Raw genomic sequence first — 18,699 nt, 5'->3', positions numbered from 1 at the left:
TTATATCTTGCTGCATTTTGTATAAGTTCATACTCAAGTTTAAAAAACGTAAAAAAAAAAAGTAGTATAGCTTACTAGGGTATATTAGACTTAACAGTTACTATATACAGTAATGGACTTCTATACATTTTACATCAGATTAAAACTTTGGGTGTAAGATTCAGATAATTAATTATTAAAAGCCCAACATTTTAAATGATAATAAGAAAGAAAAGTATGTCTTTGTGCCCCCTTTTCCCTGTTCATGACCTATCGGCCCCCCTGGCTAAACTTTGCTAGATCCGCCCCTGCACAGTTACAGCCGTCAGCTGTAGAAAAAGATCCTGGTGTAGAAAGTAATATTAAATACATTCTAACAACAGCTTATCAAGCTTAGTTTCCTCTTTCTGGCGCGAAGTGGGCCAAAAACAAACAAGAGAGACGGACTCGCGACAGAAAAGCCGATCAGCTGATCATTGATCAGTTTCATGATTGAAGCAGCAGCAGGAGAGAGAAGAGGCAGTCGCTCCATATATCGGTTGTTAACCTTAAGGCTGGAATGCTTTACAAACATTCAGAGATGAACTTACACACTTGCTTTACTTCTCTCTGGGATAACTTTGTCAGAGATGAAATGCCGGTTTGGTAGCGAAGCTCCAAATGTTCAACCAGACCGCTGACAGGTCTCGCACGCCACAGCCGCTCTATCACGTGAGCACACTGCTCCGACGTGCTGAGGTTATGAGGTGAGTTACAGCGTGTTGCAAGTTTTGTGAGGTGCTTTTCTGATATTTAATGGATCGGATTACATTTTTTATTTCTCTCCGACATCCGATCCAGTAATTTAGGTCAGTATCAGACCGATACCGATACGTAATATCGGATCGGTCCATCTCTACTAAGGATCAGACCTCTATCATTATGCAATCGATTATAAAACTCTAAGCATATATGAGTAAATATTTCTAAGCATAAATGACAATCAACAATATAAACCTAACACTGAGCTTGACAACCGCTCTGACTGATCTTGATGGAAAATTGATTTCTGTCTTTTGCCCTTCTTGTCTCAGATTGCTGTGCTCTCTTGCAAATGACTGCTGGGAGAACTGTTTTTGATGGGAGGTCTAGGCAGCAGACAATGGGACTGAAGGTCACCAGATTCACCTACACATTCTCATATCACATATCTCAGAGGTGCTTTTCATTGCTTTCAATGATCATCAGTTCTACATGTAAACTTACTGTAATCTACATCCACACTACCCTTGGATCCCCTTACTTCTGCTGGAAATGAGGATCTTTACACACAGGCACCATTTAAGGTTTCCGTAGTTTTAGCTGTAACTCAAAGCAGTTAATAGAATTATAGTGTTTCTCCCTGAAACAGATTCTACGGTAATAATGTTTACGTAACTTTATAATAAGTCTTGTTTTTACAGTAAGAGCTGGCATTTATATGATTCACCATCTATGTCTATTACTCTCAGCCTTTTTAATGATACAGCAGTGTGAGTGTGTGTTTGCGATTAATCTCTTAGGCTCCATAGAAAATATTATACCCACTAACTGTAGTGATATTACATATTTTTCGGCATAACACCTTTTACATGATGGAGAAACAGCCTGTAATGGAAAAGTAACTTTTAAATAAAGAGGAGGAAGAACAGAACTCTTTGACTGAGCTAACAGTCAGTATTTGTCCATCCAGCCTTCCCCTTTTTGCTGCTGTGGGTTGAAAGACTTTATTAATACACAGAGGTTTGTCAGAGATCTTTCAGGAGCTAGCTTTTCTAGCCCATCATGCAATCAATGTACTTTCTTACTACAAGCCTCATTTACACGCATTCATACAAGCACTTTTTTCTATGTCTAACCACTTTGAGCCTAACATTCTCACACACCAGTGGATGGGGATCAAACTACTGAGCATAATGTTGGTAGTTAAGCTGCTCTACCCTGTGAGTCACAGAGCCTCTAGTTCAATTCTGGCAACAAACTGATTCTGTTCATCATGGAGAAAGAGCCCTAAAGGTTGTCTGTAGTTGTGCTGTGTACAGTAAAATTGCTTATTTAAAGACTACACTGAAAGACTTTTAATAGCTCCGCATTAAAAACTGCTGAAAACTCTTTGTGGGCGGATAGAGTCATCATCTACACAAACTGTGAAGAAAATTCAATTGTGTCATTGATTAAAAATCCTCACATTAGACATGGTTCACAATTACTCCTTGAAAGAAAGATGATTCAGTGCAGGAGCACCTGTGGCATCGGAAACATGTTAACTAAAGCTGAGAGAGGGAGCGTCATCAGCTGTGCAAATTAAAATCTCTAATTATAATCACTTTATCTATGGAAGTCGAAAAACAGGTGAACTCAATTTGACTGTTTTTAACTAAAACACAATAAAATGGCTTTAGCTGTCCAGCTTTAGCCAACTGTAATTCAAATGAATTAAAGCCTTTCAATGCATATCAAAGCAACTTGGTGATACTAAGCAGTGGAAAACAAAGAGGCTCCTCCTTTATACAGTAATAACTTCCCTCCCGTGAGGGCTAAAACAGAGAATGTTGATAATGGTTGGACCAACTAATCATTTCAACAGTACTACACTTGTTGTATTCAAATACTACTAATGCACACAGCACAGCACTACTGCACTCATAGCACTTCCATCACCACCGAGGTATTAAAGGAACTGCAACACACGTTGAGTCTACAGACTGGAAGATGATGTCATGTGTCACACAGTAACAGTTTGACTGGATACATTTAAATTCTTTGTGTTGTGAACAACAAGCTGTAGATCATTAGTGACCCGAAAGATCTGTTCAATAAAAAGAAGAGGATGACTTCAGCATGATGAAGGGTGATGCTGAGGAAATGCAAGGACTCCTGCAGGAGGAAGGCATAGGTCACATCTGCAGTAAGCACCTGGCAAAGCAGCTTATGGGAGGAAGGTAGTTAATTCCTACATAGTTAATTCAGTCACTGAATTAAAACAGATCTTGAATGTGTGATTTCTTTTCTTTCCTTTTTCTATTGTTTAAACAGTGAGAGCTGATAAATCCCAGCTGCAGGTAGAGGCTAAAATGATTCACACAGATCTCTGCTCTGTATAATTGTACTGTGGTGGATCTTCAGATGACCACACACACACACACACACACACACACACACACACACACACACACACACACACACACACACACACACACACATTTGCTGGCAAACTCACAGAGGGCCATAAAAGTGTTCATTTGCTCTCCCCCGCCACTATTACATCTCTTTATCTAGTCCATCTTCTACTCTCTCTCTCTCTCTCTACTCCAGGCACTGCAATCATACCCAGAGGAGGAGGAATGCTTCACTGCATGCAAGCACACAGAGAAAGCCTCTTTCTTTTAAAGCCTGGCTGATAAAGGAATGAGGCAGTTGGCCATTCCTATCAGAGAAACAGACCTGATTTGGCTCATCAGCACTCATCAGCTCTCCTTTTCGGTCACCTGCTTGTCCTGATCCTTTTAATGCTCTTGCAGACTTCACTGATGTTGCATTCATACTCCTGTGCAATTTGTGATTCACATTTAGACAGCGTGTTGACAAAAAATAAGGTGATACAAATGCATGAATAAGTGAAATTGAGGTGAACAGAGTGAGATGAAAGGTCAGTGCAGGTGCAGGACCAGAGGGAGTGGTATCTGGACAAAGTTTGTATTTAGAGAATGCCTTCATGTGTTTTTGACTGATTCTGTCATGGTCCACAGAGGCACTTATGTGTTTCAAAGCACAAGCACTACTAATGGCGGGTGAGCATTACTACAGAAGGGGAGAGACACTGTCAGACAATAAAAACTGAACTAAAGTTTGAATAAAAAAATGTGAAGAAAGGATTCTTCTGTGGTTTCAGTCTGTCTCAGTGACTTGTGTATGTTCACGTAATCCCACTGACCTGATCATTTAGAGATCAGAGCTGTGAGTGGGCACACACTCTGTGGCCCAAATATTTGTTCTTCTTGAGGCTTAAGTTGTCTCTTTGTGACTCTGGTTGGTTGTTTGTGCTTGCTGTCGTCATGCATAATAAATTACGGCCCAATACCCAAGTGGATTTGTACACTTGGATATTTCTACAAAATCTTATAGAAGTGTGGAAGTCGGGCTGATTCATAGCGTTAGTTTTAGCTTTGACCACAAAAGGACTCCTGTAAACCAAAGCAGGTTTTTCTTCCTTTTTTACATAAAACGAAGCAGTTCAAAATCATTTTATTATTCTCAACGGCTCCGACAGAATCAATCAGGAACATTTTCACTGTCGGTTAAAAACAGGTTATTTTGTGGTTGGTTTAGACAGCCAGCGTGTGACTTTAAGTTGCTTTTGTTTGTTTGCTTTGTGCGAAAAAAACAAAGCAAACAAACACATTCTTGTTTACTCTGTCCACTGAGGAAATATTTATACAGAAGCTGTCATTAATGCTAAACAGCTTAGTTTAGGATTAAGCGGTGCATTACTTTCCTTTCTTCACCAACAGAGTTTTTATTTTTAGAATCCCACCTCAGTGCATTTCATCTATGGAGTTTATTTATGTAATTATGCATCACAAATAGTCAAAGAGACTTTCATTTGAAAATTAAAACAAAAATTTTGCTGTAAACTTTCATGCCATAGCTTTTAGTCCACAGAATGAGTGTATGTAAAAACAAAAGTGAATGATGGCTTCGAGGAGCAGATCGATAACTCAAGGCCTTGAGCCCAGATAGGCTCCACTGGGAATATGGCATGAACCTCCGAATGCACACACACACACACATATACACTCATTTTCAAGTTTTAGTGAGGACATGTAATTGACATAATGTCAGGGTGTGGGTGAGTGGCAGCACTTTTGTTGAAGTGGATGCATCAGACATTGGGGTAGGGGCAGTCTTGTCACAGCGCTCGGGTTCACCCTTAAAACCTCGTCCCTTTCTCTCGTCGCCTGTCTCCCGCAGAAAAGAACTATGAAGTAGGGAACAGGAGCTCCTTGCTGTTAAGCTCGCGCTGGAGGAATGGTGACACCTGCTAGAGGGAGCTGAGCAGCCTTTTTGTATTTGCACGGATCACAAGAATCTCACCTACCTACGAACAGCCAAGAGACTGAATGCTCGCCAGGCACGTTGGTCTCTGTTCTTCGCCAGGTTTAACGTTTCTATCTCTTACTGTCCAGGTTCCCTCAATGTCAAACCCGATGCGCTGTCCAGTCAGTTCGCCTCAGACACCAAACCATTGGAAGTTCCAACCATTCTCCCTGCTAGCTGCAAAATTGGAAACATCACCTGGGAGGTGGAGGAGGCCATCCGCCAGGCACTGGAGGCTAACCCAACACAGTTACAGGCCCGGTGGACCAGCGCTACGTCCCAGCAGCTGTCTGTTACAAATTTCTAGACTGGATTCATATGAGTTGGTTTTCAGGCTACACGGGGAGAGCTAGGACCAATGCTCTGATTATACATATTTCTGGTGGGAGACCTTGGATAGGGATGTCAGGGAGTATGTGGCCACTTGCACCGTTTGCGCTCAGATTAAGTCTCATTCTCAACACCGGGCTGAGCTGTTACAACCACTAACCACACCACATCGCCCATGGTCACATATCATGCTGGACTGTTACTGGGTTACCAGTTTCATCTGGGAAGTCAGCTATTTTCACCATCATAGACAGATTCTGCTGCCCATTTCATTGGCCTGAATAAATTACCCACTGTCATTGAAACAGCCCAAAGTAGTCGAGCAGGTATTCCGATTACATGGCATTCCGGTAGAAATACTGTCAGTTTTCATCACAGGCCTGGAAGGCTTTCTGTGCTGCACTTGGAGTCAAACCCTGTCAAAGTTCCAGTTACCACCCTCAAACCAATGGTCAGACAGAAGGACTTAATCAGGAGCTAGAAGCTACCCTCCGTTGCATGCCTACCCATGATCAGGCATCCTGGTCTTTATTTCTCCCTTGGGCTGAATACACACACAACACACTTACCTCCTTTGCCACAGGGTTGTCTCCTTTTGAAGCATCTTTAGGATACCAGCTTCCTCTATTTCCTGAACATGAAGCAGAACTTGGGGTACCTCCATCCAGCACCATCTACAGTGCTGCTGTTGAGCCTGGACAGGAACAAGGCAAGCTCCTCTCAGGTCAGTGGCTCACCAATGCCTGTATGCCAACCAGCATCACATGGGCACGCCAACATATGCTCCAGATCAAAAGGTATGGCTGGCTGCAAAGGATATTCCACTCAAGATGGATTCTTGCAAGCTATCATCACACTGTAATGGCCTCATCACCAAGGGTGCATTCCATGTTCCATGTGTCTCAGGTGAAACCAATGGGCTCTAGTCCTCTCTCCACCTGCAAACAAGTAAGCCTCTGTAAGATTCTCCTGTGCTATGCCCCCGGTTTTCTCACCAGTACAAGTCTGACATTTCTCTCCCTCTGTTTCGGTGACTCTGACTACCATTCCTCAAACAACGATCCCTTCTTCGAACCCCACAGTAGTTCACTCTCCCTGCTCACAGCCTCAAGCACCTGAACCCCCTGTAGCTCATGCTTCATGTGCACAGCTTCAAGTGCAATTCTTGTGTGTTGTTATTAAAGCTTTGTTATTCAATCTAGTTCAGAATCTGCTTTTGGGTCCACACACAACCACTGCCGTAACACATAATGCTTTTTTAACCTTAAAAAATGAATGCCTAACCCTTTGCCTAAACCTAAACATAACTTAATTGTAACCCTGACACGAGAACCACATTATACCTTTAAACTCTTGGGGACAAATAGTCACTTAAGGGACAAAATGCCCGTCCCCACAAGTATAGTGGCATGCCAATTTTCTGTCCTCACAAAGATGTCTAAACATGTACACACATGGCAGCTTATATATTTTTCCACCACCTTCCAGTCCACTCCTACCACAGCCCCTGACCCATCCTTACAAAGCTGCACCTTTACTCCCCACTGCTTCACTCCTATTCATCAAACCTGAACTGCATTCTGGGAGTATAATAGCTCAATCACAGATTCCCCCTCCCCGTTCCACTTCCTCAGCTCAAGCATTTGGCAGCACTCAACTTTTCCATCACTGAGCTTTTAAAGATATATATAAAGAAGATTTCCTGCTCTGACTCTGTGTTTATTCAGGCTTTTCAGGAGTCACTTGAAGGCTAGAGCTATTTGTTCTCTGCTTACAGATGAATCTTGATCCAGTTTCATTCGCTGATCTTTACTGATGAAACCAATGCAAGGCTGACTTTAGATTTGCTTTCAAGGCAAAAATAACTAAATTAATTTACTGGCAGCTACACAATATTGATATTAAGGCACAGCATAAATGAAACAAAAGGAAGGAAGGAACGTGGCCACAGTCTCACTGTGGAGGTCAGTAAGTAATTGATAAAACCAAGTCAAATGAATATTGGCAGCTATGGCTGCAGCTTGCTTTTAGGTGTGACAACAAAAGACAAAGCGAATCTTTAGTCACAGATTACTTGGTTTTTGGCATCCAAACAAAAGACCCACAACATCATTTAATTTATTAGTTTGAAGACAAATCAACATAAAGTATTAAAAGCAAAACTAGTAGTTCATCGTCATTTAGTTGCCTTTTACTTGTTCATATTTAATATGCACAGTGATTGACCCACCCTTGCTCTAAGGCCATGTGGATACTACTTTGAGACATACCCTATTAAATTTTTAATTCGACTCAATATTGAATTCATTATATAAGTATACAGTGCCAAATCACAACAGCAGTTGGCTTGAGGCTTTAATATTTTAAGGTAAAGACACTAAAATAGAGAAAACAATCATATGTTTGGCTCAGACTGACCTAGAAGCACGTCTCTTGTTCTGATTGCAGATACAATTAGGTTTAATTTGGGCTCCTTCAGCAACAAAGTAGCAGTTTTTTGGATATGAAATTGCCTAAAATTCATGAGCCAGACTTGACTGTGTGGGCTGGATATAGCCCATACTATATGGACAGGAGCTTGTTTGGCCATATGGCATGTTTGTGCATGTAAAAAAAAAAAAAAACACACAAACAAAAAACCTCTGACATATATTTTTCATATAGACAGCCAGCTTCTTGGACAACACAGGCCATTCTTAGTGGTGCAGATGGACTGAAGCCCTGTGTGTGTCCGCCAACAGCAGCAGCAGCAGCAGCTCAGTGATATTTTAGAAGCAGGAATGGCTTCCCCTTACTCTGACCTCTTTCTAAAAAGGAAATGTATGCACAGTGCTGGGAAATGGAAAATCAATTTATCCTTTCTCATTTAACAAGATTGAGGAGAAACAGCCAGGAGAGGGAGTCCGTCCTACCTTTTTATTTCTCTCATCCCTCGTCTTCATTTCTGTTTTTACTCTCTCTTTCCTTGCCTTTATTTATTTGAATTACCATACTATTTTTTCTCTTCCTCAATTTCTTATCTTCTTCTGCACTTGTTACAGCACTTAAGGCATTTTCTTAGCAACAAGTCCGTCATCCTGTGTGTTGATTTCACATATTGTTGTGTGAATGTGTCTGTGTTGTGGTACCAGTATGTACGCAGGAAAAACTTCAGCTGTTCAAATGCAGTTGAAATGTTTTTATGATAAATGGTCAAAAACTGGATATTTTTTTGGCCCAGAACTCAAAACTTTTTAGCTTTGAACAGCTCGAGTCTCCACAGAAGAGGTTTATTCTGACAGTGTATGAAAGACTACAGATGTGACAGCTGTGTTGTTTTTAATGGTAGATGAACATGAAATGTTCACACAGTCAACCAAAACTTAAAGCTTAACCATAAATGTAAGACCGTGATGGTCATTGTGACTTATCGTTATTGTTCAGCTCTGCTCTTAACACCATCCATAAAAAGACTCAGTCTATTCTTGTCTTCTCATCAGTTCAACCTTTTGGTTGAGTTGCCATAATTATTGTCAGGCCAATATATTTTTGTGCCATGTAACATAAGTACAAAAAAACTGTATAAGGCTTTTAGATACATTCTTTTTTCATAGTATAATCTTCACATGCTTCCCTTTCTGTGTACTCACAACCTAATCTATAGCCAAAGTATTCAATCACTGTCTCTGTACTGTTTCGCTAGCTTAGCTTAGCTCGTAGCCGACTCGTTAGCACCATGGCTACTTCACCTGTCCCTCCTGCACTTTCCTGCTCATTGTGTCAGATGTTTAGTTACTCCTCGGCCTCCTTTAGCAGTAATGATATCTGTAACAAATGTAGCATATTTGCAGCTCTGGAGGCCAGGATTACTGAATTGGAGACTCGGCTTCACACCCTTCATTAACCCGTAGCTAGCCAGGCCCCTGTAGCTGGTGCAGCCAAAGATAGCGTAGGCCCCGCTAGCTGTTCCCTGGCAGACCCCAAGCAGCTGGGGAAAGAGGGCGGCTGGGTGTCTTAAACAGAAGCCCCAGGTACACCACCAACCTGTTTATGTGTCTAACCGTTTTTCCCCACTCGGCGACACACCCGCCGGGGGTCAAACTCTGGTAATTGGTGATTCTGTTCTCAGACATGTGAAGCACGAGACACCGGCAACCATAGTCAATTGTCTTCCAGGGGCCAGAGCAGGCGACATTGAAGGAAATTTAAAACTGCTGGCTAAGGGTAAACGTAAATTCAGTAAAATCATAATTCTCGTCGGCAGTATTGACACCCGGTTATGCCAATCGCAGGTCACTAAAATCAATATTGAATCGGTGTGTAACTTTGCCAAAACAATGTTGGACTCTGGGGAGGGTACCAGAGAAAACTACAATCAAACTAGGAGTGACATGTTGAGCCGCATGTTCTCCTTAAATTGCTGGCTGTCAGAGTGGTGTCCCAGAAACGATGTGGGCTTCATAGATAATTGGCAAACCTTCTGGAGGAAACCTGGTCTTGTTAGGAGAGACGGCATCCATCCCACTTTGGATGGAGCAGCTCTCATTTCTAGAAATATGGACAAATTTATTAACCCCCCAAAATATGACTATCCAGAGTTGGGACCAGGAAGCAGAGTTGCAGTCTTACACGCCTCTCTGCAGCTTCTTTCCTCCTGCTACCCCCCAAATACCCATCTCCATAGAGACTGTGTCAGCTCCCAAACAGACAAAAAACAAACTAAAAACCAGCAACAAACAACTTAAACATAAACAATCACAAAGAAAGAACAATACAGTATCCTCTCTTCTGGCTCTTGGCGAAGGCGGTCGCACTTTTTCTCCTCTCCTCCTTACCCTTATCTTCCCTGCTTAGCCTCTTGTGTCCTTGTCTTGTCTCGTGTGCATTACTTTCCCTGGAACAGTCTCTCACTGTCGTTCTCTAAAACCTAAAAGAGAATTATGGATTTGATCAACTGGTCTCTGAATGCTATTGACACCCTTTTCTCAATGAGAAGTCTGGGCTCGGGAGAGCCCGAGTGCCCTGGAGGGACTTTCCCTGCCGGATACACGATGGACGGGTGGCAGAACTGGAGGGTCATGTGCCTGGTGGGACTGTCGATCGAGGACGCTGAAGATATCTACCTATTTGGAACCATGATAACAGGGTTCTTGCTGATCGGAGCTGGCTTGGCCCTGACTTATCGGAGAAATAAGAGAGCGGAACCAGCTGTTCAAAACCCCCCAAAGCTGACCGCTGGAATCGAAGCGATGGGACGAGGCACGACCTCTCACAACGAACACAGCATGGTTAAGACCTTGGAGACGCTTACAGCTGCCGTGAAGACTCAAAATAACAACATTGAGCGTATGATGGGATACATCAGAGAGAGGCCTGCTCAAAACAACACCCTTGAGCGAAAGTTGGATCACATCGCAGAACGGCTCACTGCAGTTGTGAGGTCTCAGAATCAAAAGAATGACAACACCACGGAACAGAAGTTTGATACCATCATGGGGAGGCTTGCGGCTCTCCAACGGGAGATCGAGAGACCAGCTTGAAATTCAGAGCTGCTCGCATAATGGAGAAATCAACAATATTCAACATGTGGACACCACGGCGCCAGCTACTCAGGCCCAAGGCTGGAGCCGAACAACAACTCCCTGATAACGACTGCGTGATGACTATTCTTCCCATCCCATACAAGGCCACCTGGGTTGGCTGGCAGACTGTTTACTTAGCCTGATAGAGCGAAGGACACAGTCTCAGCTGAACTCTGGACACGCACACACATACACTTACACCGATAAGCACAAACTCATCCCCCTCCCTTTCCAAATGCCATCGATGCTTGTTTCCTGTGGGGGAAGACGGCGGGTCTGTGTGCCGCGCTGGAATGGTAGCGTTGTTCCTTCGGATTACTCCTCACCCCCTACCCAACCCCTGTGGCTTGTTACGTGCTCCATTGTTGTAATGTGGACATTTATGTGCTCTCTGTGCAGAGGAGTTTTTTTTGTTTCCTGTTCTCATGCTGTCCTCCCATAGGTGCCCAGCGTGAGAAGAGGTCTCTTTTTTCATCTTGTACTTTTCCCATTGTTGTGTAATTTTTCAGTGTTTTCTCTGCAACGCTGCCGATCTCCGACTGTATTCCCATGTGATGTCTTTGTTGTGTGTGTAAGTCGGGGGGGGGTCCTATTCCTCTGCGGGGCAACCTGCATATGGCCAATAAAGCATTCATTCAATTCAATTCAATTCAATTCAATTCAATTCAATTCAATTCAATCTGAACCAAAGAATAAAACAGTGAAATGTGGATTATTAAATATTAGGTGTCTCTCCTCCAAGTCTCTGTTAGTACATGACTTAATAATTGATCAACAAATCGATTTACTCTGCCTTACAGAAACCTGGTTGCAGCAGGATGGTTATGTTAGTTTAAATGAATCAACACCCCCGAGTCATTCTAACTACCAGAAACCTCGAAGCACAGGCCGAGGGGGAGGTGTGGCAGCAATTTTTCACACCAGCCTATTAATCAACCAAAGACCCAGACAGACTTTCATTCATTTGAAAGCCTGATGCTGAGCCTCGTCCACCCCAGCTGTAAAACTCAGAAACCAGTCTTACTTGTTATCATCTATCGTCCACCTGGGCCTTACACAGAGTTTCTCTCTGATTTCTCAGACTTTTTATCTGATTTAGTTCTCAGCTCAGATAAAATAATTATTGTGGGTGATTTTAACATCCATGTAGATGCTAAAAATGACAGCCTCAACATGGCATTTAATCTGTTATTAGACTCAATTGGCTTCTCTCCAAATGTAAAAGAACCCACCCACCACTTTAATCACACTCTAGATCTTGTTTTAACATATGGCATAGAAACTGAACATTTAACAGTGTTTCCTGAAAACCCTCTCCTGTATGATCATTTCCTGATAACATTTACATTTACAATAACTGATTACACAGCAGTGGAGAGTAGACTTCATCACAGAAGACGTCTTTCTGAAAGCGCTGTAACTAAGTTTAAGAATATAATCCACCCACTGTTATCATCTTCAATGCCCTGTACCAACATAGAGCAGAGCAGCTACCTGAACACTACTCCAACAGAGGTCGATCATCTTGTTAATAATTTTACCTCCTCACTACGTACGACTCTGGATACTGTAGCTCCAATGAAAACTAAGGTCTCAAATCAGAAGTACCTGACTCCGTGGTATAATTCTCAAACACGTAGCCTTAAGCAGATGACTCGTAATCTGGAGAGGAAATGGCGTGTCACAATTTTAGAGGATCATCATTTAGCCTGGAGAAATAGTTTGTTGCTTTATAAGAAAGCCCTCCACAAAGCCAGAACATCTTACTATTCGCCACTGATTGAAGAAAATAAGAACAACCCCAGGTTTCTCTTCAGCAATGTAGCCAGGCTGACAAACAGTCAGAGCTCTGTTGAGCCAACCATCCCTTTAACGTTAACTAGGAATGACATCATGAACTTCTTCATAAATAAATTTTTAATCATTAGAGGCAAACATTACCAATAATCATCCCACAGATGTAATATTATCTACAGCTACTCTTAGTACCATTGATGTTAAGTTAGACTCTTTTTCTCCAATTGATCTTTCTGAGTTAACTTCAATAATTACTTCCTCCAAACCATCAACATGTCTTTTAGACCCCATTCCTACAAAACTGCTCAAAGAAATCCTGCCATTAATTAATGCTTCAGTCTTAAATATGATCAACCGATCTCTAATAATCAGCTATGTACCACAGGCCTTCAAACTGCCTGTAGTTAAACCTTTACTCAAAAAGCATATCTAGACCAAGCAGTCTTAGCTAATTATAGGCCAATCTCCAACTTTCCTTTCATATCAAACATCCTTGAAAGAGTAGTTTTCAAACAGCTAACAGATCATCTGCAGAGGCTTATTTGAAGAGTTTCAGTCAGGTTTCAGAGCTCATCACAGCACAGAAACAGCTTTAGTGAAGGTTACAAATGATCTTCTTATGGCCTCTGACAGTGGACTCATCTCTGTGCTTGTCCTGCTAGACCTCAGTGCAGCGTTCGATACTGTCGACCATAATATCCTATTAGAGCGATTAGAACATGCTGTAGGTATTACAGGTACTGTGCTGCAGTGGTTTGTATCATATCTATCTAATAGACTCCAATTTGTACATGTAAATGGAGAGTCCTCTTCACACACTGATGTTAATTATGGAGTTCCACAGGGTTCAGTGCTAGGACCAATTCTGTTTACATTATACATGCTTCCCTTAGGCAGCATCATTAGAAGGCATAGCATACATTTACACTGCTATGCAGATGACACCCAGCTCTATCTATCTATGAAGCCAGATAACGCACACCAATGAGGTAAACTGCAGGAATGTCTTAAAGACATAAAGACCTGGATGGCCGCTAACTTTCTGCTTCTTAATTCAGATCAAACTGAGGTTATTGTACTCGGCCCTGAAAATCTTAGAAATATGGTATCTAACCAGATTCTTACTCTGGATGGCAATACCTTGGTCTCCAGTAACACTGTGAGGAACCTTGGAGTCATTTTTGACCAGGACATGTCCTTCAACGCACATATTAAACAAATATTGAAGACTGCGTTCTTCCATTTGTGCAACATCTCTAAAGTTAGAAATATCCTGTCTCAGAGTGACGCTGAAAAACTAGTTCATGCATTTATTACTTGCAGGCTGGACGACTGTAATTCATTATTATCAGGAAGTCCTAAAAACTCCCTGAAAAGCCTTCAGTAAATCGAAAATGCTTAAGCAAGAGTCCTGACAGGGACTAGAAAGAAAGAGCATATTTCTCCTGTTTTGGCTTCCCTTCATTGGCTTCCTGTTAAGTCCAGAATTGAATTCAAAATCCTGCTCCTCACATACAAGGTCTTAAATAATCAGGCCCCATCTTATCTTAATGACCTTGTAGTACCATATCACCCTATTAGAGCACTTCGCTTTCACACTGCAGGCCTACTTGTTGTTCCTAGAGTATTTAAAAGTAGAATGGGAGGCAGAGCCTTCAGTTTTCAGGCCCCTCTTCTGTGGAACCAGCTTCCAGTTTGGATTCAGGAGACAGACACTATCTCTACTTTTAAGATTAGGCTTCAAACTTTCCTTTTTGCTAAAGCATATAGTTAGGGCTGGACCAGGTGACCCTGAGTCCTCCCTTAGTTATGCTGCAATAGACGTAGGCTGCCGGGCATTCCCATGATGCATTGAGTTTTTCCTTTCCAGTCACCTTTCTCACTCACTATGTGTTAACAGACCTCTCTGCATTGAATCATATCTGTTATTAATCTCTGTCTCTCTTCCACAGCATGTCTTTATCCTGTCTACCTTCTCTCACCCCAACCGGTCGCAGCAGATGGCCCCGCCACTCCCTGAGCCTGGTTTTGCCGGAGGATTCTTCCTGTTTTTCCTTCCCACTGTTGCCAAAGTGCTTGCTCATAGGGGGTCATATGATTGTTGGGTTTTTCTCTGTATCTATGAAGTGCCTTGAGGCTACTTTTTGTTGTGATTTGGTGCTATATAAATAAAATTGAATTGACTCACTGTGCATCTTGTTTGGGACTGGGACTGGGGTGATAGTGTCAAACTAATGCTGCTAAGGAGACTTTCAATATATCAGTGTCATGTCAAGTGATTTCCACAGGCTGCTCCATGTTTAGAAACGTGGGTCAGTAGTGGTTTGTCCAGCACAATAAAGTCACTGCACCTGAAAATAATAAGACTGACAACTGCTGACCTGCATGTGTTGAATTAATATAAAGCATTAATAGATGATTTTCTGTAGTGTGTGTTCGGAGGACTCATCTGATTTTGAATGTGAAGAGAACCAGAGAGATGGTGATTGACATCAAGGACCAGATGACTTCACAGCTCGTGTCTATCATGGGACAGGATGTGGTGGAGTACCAGTACCTTGGCATGTACACTGATAGCGGGAAGAACTGGAAGACTCACACGAAATCTATCAACAAGAATGGAGTGACCAGGCTCGTGTCTCTCATAGAAGTTCAGATGGTGCTTGTGTCACAAGCATTAAAGAAGTTTAGTGTTTTCTAAGAATGCACTCTGCTGCATTCTGCTGAAGGCTGCATAATCCAATCAGAAAGGCTGACTCTGTGATTGGCTTCAACCACACATATGTGAAGCTAGAATAGAGAGGAATTAACTGAACAAACTGCTATTCAACACAAATAATGTGTGAACAGTTTAATTCAGTTCTTCTGTCACAAACACAGACACAGGGAACTTTTCAAACATAACATAATAGTTTTATTATTACTTTAACAACTGTAGCAAAATAATTTCTTAAATATGGGATAAAAAAGTGTTTCCTATTATTACTGCTATTATTAGTAGTAGTATTAACACAGCCATCAGGGAACTAAGAAAAAATCAATACCTGAAAAGCTATTTACATTTACAATAACACCAGGTTAGAGTTGAAGTAGAGCTGGGCGATATGAGATTTTTTCATATCACGATATGTTTTTTTCATTTCAGGCGATAACGATATATATCACGATATAAGCCAAATAACTATATTTGTAAGATTTAAATGTGCCGTTGCTCACAATTAAAATGTGAAATAATCAGCAGCTTGTTTTGATTTAAATATTTATTTTCCATAATAAGTTCAACAGTGCAGAAGTACTTAAGAAACATGAGACTTTTTCAGATAAATAAAGGCAAATATTGCAAACTACACAAAAGGCAGCAGCTAAAGCGTTTAAGTTTCAAAATAGAACAAACGAAACAGACTACTAAATTGTCAATTCCACTTAGAAACAAAATATTAATTCTAAAAATAAATCTTAGTTTGTTTTACAGAAGAACAGACAAAACTGACTAACTTTTGTCAATATCAAATAAACTGAGAACTAAAAGGAAATTCTCAATCTGTCCTTGTTGTATAGCTGAGCTTTTCAAACAGTTTTAACAGTTACTTTAGTCTGACAAAAGCCGAATGGCGAATTAGCGCTTCTAGTCAGAGATTGAGCATGCACCGCTTTATTGTATTTCCAGACTTGCTTTCGACACAATTTACAGTGCGTGCTACTCTGTTTGACTTGAAATAGCCGAAATACCTTCACACTACGGAACTTCTATGGCTCTTCCGTTCGACAATCTCTCCGGCATTGGAGCCATCTTCGGTAACCTTCGGTCACGCTCTCGGTTGATTTTTCTCTAATCGGCACACTCATTTCCTCCATTACCCGGGCGGCACGGCGGCTGGCTGCTACCCAAACAAATACACATGTGCGGCTTGGCACTTGTGCTGTACGTAACAAGTCACGTGACGTGACGCTGCAGCTGTGATTGGTTCGGCTCTGCACTACTTAATTTGGATTGGCTGTTCTTCTTTTTTTTTTAAGAGGACGAGAGCGGTGAGGTCTATCGCAATAGTTTAATTTTTCTATCGAGAAAAAGTTATTTCGCAATACATATCGTTATCGTTCTATCGCCCAGCTCTAAGTTGAGGTTACCACCTATGACGACTTAGGCCTCAATCATACTCTGTTCTGGATAAGTACGACCCAGGGGTCAAGCTGTCGTTCCTGTTACACTTCTATGAAGTTTGCTTTAAGTGGATGGCCTCGTACACAAGTGTGGTTGGTGCAGTGTAATGGAAATGCTGTTGTGGCGAATCCACTTAGCCAAAAAAATGGATCGGACATCAGTTGTAGAAATGATAGTCCTTATATAAGGCTTCAAAAAGGGGAATGTACAATAAATAAACTTCTCGACATCAGAACAACATATAATGGCTTCCCGAAAACTTTCTTTTGCTAGCTAAAAAACCCAGAGTAACTTTCGTCTACCACAAAGGATTCTGGGAAACGCAGTTTTCTAATGAAAATACCTGTTAAATGCTCCCCTTTAGCAGAAAATTAAATCTATAATTAACAGCTCTCACTAAACATTTGGCTAACACTTAAATCACTTACAAAATAACCAAAATGCTGTTATCAAACAATAAACTGCAATAAAGTTACAACAAATGCTCCATGGACAAAATGCGGTCGCAGAAGACTTAGGCGTGCAGGCATCTACACGGGCCTTTAGGTTCACCGTCCCATAATGAACTTTCCATCAGGTGGACCAGAGTGGACACTAACAGACCTGCACATGTGAAAGTCGAGTTGATTCACATTCTTCACAGGCTTTGCTACCATGTGTTTGCTATCATCAGTGACTGTAGCAATTCTATTCTTTTACTAACAAACAACAGAAACAATCAAAGCAATGAGCAGAACACTGGTTTAACATAAAAACACAACAAACTGGTCGGACAAACAGCAACAAACTACGCACAATTCACAAACCAACCTTTTCATGTGACACTTGTCGGAAACCTTAATTGAACCATTAGCTATTAGAATAACCCAAACCAGTCACAGACACTATTCCACTGGAAAATAAAAGATAAAGGAAGAAAGAAAAGCAAACAGCTAATCCTTTCTGTTAATCTGTTCTGTTTTTGGATTAGAAAATGCAGATGATTAAACATTAAAACATTCAAATTATATGCACTGCTACTAAAATTTTAATTTATTTAGGGGGGAGGGGGCAAAGCATCTTTGGGCTATATAACAACACTACAGAAATTGTGCTCTTAGCTGAATGAATATGGAAAGAAATTAGAGCTCTGCATGTGTGTGTGTGTTTGTGTGTGTGTGTGTTTGTGTGCGTGTGTTTGTGTGTGAGTGTGTGTGTGTGTGCAGTGTGTGAGTGTGTGTCCTTTTGCCATCTGTTGGCAGAGATCCTACCTTCCATACTGATCACCTTCCTCATAATCACCTCATCAGTCAAAGTTCATAAGTCTCAAATGCTGTGAACGCACACACACACACACACACACACACACACGTGTACACACACACACACACACACACACACACACGTACACACACACACGTACACACACACACACACACACATGTACACACACACACACGTGTACACACACACACACGTACACACACACATGTACACACACACACACACACACACACACACACACACGTACACACACACACACACGTACACACACACACACACACACACGTACACACACACACACACGTACACACACGTACACACACACACACACGTACACACACGTTGACAGGTTGTACATAACTTCACTACAAAAAAAAAGAAGAACAATGAACTTTGGTGGCAGATCTGTGGGTTTAATAACACTGCAGGTTAAATACTCAAAATAATAATCTGGTACTCGTTCCTTGTTACTATTTTAAGTAAAATGTTTAA

The sequence above is a fragment of the Simochromis diagramma genome, unplaced genomic scaffold, assembly GCF_900408965.1.
Source record: "Simochromis diagramma unplaced genomic scaffold, fSimDia1.1 OVJJ01000585.1, whole genome shotgun sequence".
NCBI classification, from domain to species: Eukaryota; Metazoa; Chordata; class Actinopteri; order Cichliformes; family Cichlidae; genus Simochromis; species Simochromis diagramma.
The sequence above is the reverse complement of the archived record's forward strand: the minus strand, read 5'-3'. Positions refer to the sequence as shown.